We start from the raw sequence: 2,823 nt of genomic DNA on the forward strand, positions 1-2,823 counted from the left end.
CTTGCCTGGGGTGGGGGGACCCCCCTCGCCGCCCAGCTCCGGGCAACCCCTCCCCCCCGGTCGCCCCCGGCGGGCAGCGAGACCCGACCGAGGGAGGGGGGACGGGCTCCGGGGACCACCCCGGCCCCGGCCCCGGCCCCGCTCGCCGCCGCCCCTTGCTTACCTGGACGAGGCTCCCCGTGCTCGGCGGCGTGCTCGCAGCGGGCCGGGAGCGAGAGGGGAGGCCTGGGCCCCCCGGGTGGGGAAGGGCCCCTTCACGACCCCCCCCCCCGCACCCCCGAGAGATCCGGCGGGAGGAACGGAGAGGGAGGGGGAGAGGGAAAGCCTTTCCCGCCCCCCTTCTCTCGCCGTTTGAGCCGAAGTGACCCGCAGTATCTGGAGAAGGTTTTTGAAGACGTTTGGGAGGGAGGGAGAGAGTTTTCTGCTGAGAAACTCAATCTGCCATACAGTAGCGCCTGCATCTGGGATCTGTCACCGCTGACAGCACCACAGGGCACAGACATGATCTTCCGCACAACACTGCAACTCCCCAAAATACCCTCCTCGCTCCCAAGGTGTCTGCCGGGCTGCATCGCTCTCCTTCGCCAAAAGGGGGAAGGCAACCTGAACCCCCCGCAAACGAGCACACCGAGGGGAAGGCAAGAGAGACCAGTCCCCCCCCCGGCCCCCCTTCCCCTCCGCAATGTTAAACACACGGCCGCCGAGGAAGCAGGGCGAGAGGCGATGTCACGCTCGGATGGCGCAAAGGCCATAAATGTAAGCGCGAGCGCCGCGAGATCCCCGAGAATGACTTTAATGAATAATTTCGGAGACAGTTATGGCTTTAGGTAATTACTGCGCGGCTCTATGAAAACCAGATTTGGGAGAGAGGCAGTCAAGGCCGGGCCGTGCGCCTCGGCTCGCCCCTGCCAGCCCGCCCCAGTGCCCCCAAGCCCCCCCCACCCCCCCCCGCCCCGCTGCCCGACCCCCGGGCGCCCACGGACCCCCGCACCCCGCCCCAGCTGCCGGCGTCCTTCTTCGGGCAGGGCTCCCAGCAAACCTGCGGAGGCTTCAGGCTTGGCTGGGGTGGGGAAGCTAATATTATTCTTAATTATTATTATTATTTTTTTAATCTCTTCCGCCTCCTGTATTTTCTGGCAGGACGTTTCATTGTCTTTTAGGCCGCTTTTAGAAAGCTGCTATGGGTTGGCATGCGTCTTTAGCTTTTTTAAAAGTTCATTATACGCAGCTGTTTCAGCCTATGGCCACATATGGCATGCAAATAGAGACCCCTATAGGAGAATCGTCCTCTCTATTATCCCCACATGTTTGTTCAATATACGTGGCCGGGAAAACGACTCTACTGCTATACATTAAAATATAATTTTACATTTTTCTCCCCAGTACTTTGGGCAACGCAGGGGCTCGTTCCTGCTTTGAACGGCCCTCACGGTTAGCAAATGAACGGCTCCGAGAAGCGGGCGCGCCGAGCCCCATTGTTTCCCTAATACATTACTGCTGTTCCCAGAGCCCCGCTCCCGGCTCCAGCCGTACGTAGCCCCCGGGCTCGCAGACCCCTGCGCCCTCCCCAGGGGGGCCCGCAGGACCCGGCCCGCTCCGCGCCGGGGCCCGGCCGACCCGGCGGCTGCAGCCTGAGGGCCAGGGGCTCCCCCCGCTCCCCCCGGGGAGAGGTGCCGGGGGGACAGCCTCAGCCCTGCAGAAGAGCCGTCACCGGTCAGGGGGCTCCCGTAAAGCCCAGCGGTGGGATTTACTGGGATTTTTTTCGGTTCGGGTTTGTTTCACGGGGTGATTTTTTTTTTTCTCCCTTTACTTTTACTTCCTTTTATTTTCCTACGCTTCACCCCCCACCCCCACCCTCCCGAGCCCTGGGGTTGGTGGCTGTGGTGGGAAGCCGAGCTCACAGCATACCGTTTGCACTGATTCAGAAAGGAAATGTTCCTTTTCCTTTCGAGATTACAGATAGACACAGCGGAGCGTTGCGGTATCTTAGAGGGTTTATTTTATTGTATTCTGCTGGAACAAAGAAGTGGAAACGTATTTTTTTATTTATTTTTAGGCGAGGCTTTTTTTTTTTTCCCCTCCTGGCAAGCGTATTTTACCCCGAGAATTTAATCCTTCATACAAATAGTCTAACATTATCTCTTTCCTCTGGAGACGAGATCAACTGCTTTCTCATCCACCCCCCTTTCCTGGTAGCAGCACTGATTGTAACGTACAGCTGGACAAGTGTCAGCCGTCCAAGACTTTGCGAACAGCCGGCGGAGGCTCAAGTTGTATTTATTCAATTATTATTTTTTTTCTCCTCGGGGGAAAAAAAAAAAAGAAAACCCACCAAAAACCAAACCAGTGGTACGAAGCGTACAAAATCATAAAGTAAAAAGTTTGTGAAAGTAAGCGTGGCAAACGCAGTCTTGGGTCCCGCTGAGCCGGGGCTACCATGCTGGCTGTCGAGCGTTACCGTCAGCCAGCCCCAGCTCTCAATTAGAGGCGATTCATTAGGATTTAATAGCAGGTGCAAAGCCATCTCCTCGCCAGCAGCACTGCCGTTTGGGTAGGGAATCGTCTCGTTTTACTGCAGCCTCCAGCTCTCCCGCCTGGTTGTAAACCTGACTACCACTTTGGATAGCGGGGTGTCAGCGCGCCGGCGATTGCCCGCGCGTAAGCGTTGCACTTTGCTTGGCTAATTTCTCCCTGCCAAGACATAAGGTGGAAATCTGCCTGGCTCGATATTTATTTTGGAAGACAGAGCTGTGAGCGAATGCGCCGGCAGAAATCGGGCTGAGATAAAGCAAGCGCTGGGCCGGGGGCTGGGCGGGAGCGGAG

Source organism: Haliaeetus leucocephalus, unplaced genomic scaffold (genome assembly GCF_000737465.1).
Source record: "Haliaeetus leucocephalus isolate CR32 unplaced genomic scaffold, Haliaeetus_leucocephalus-4.0 Scaffold284, whole genome shotgun sequence".
Lineage (NCBI taxonomy): Eukaryota > Metazoa > Chordata > Aves > Accipitriformes > Accipitridae > Haliaeetus > Haliaeetus leucocephalus.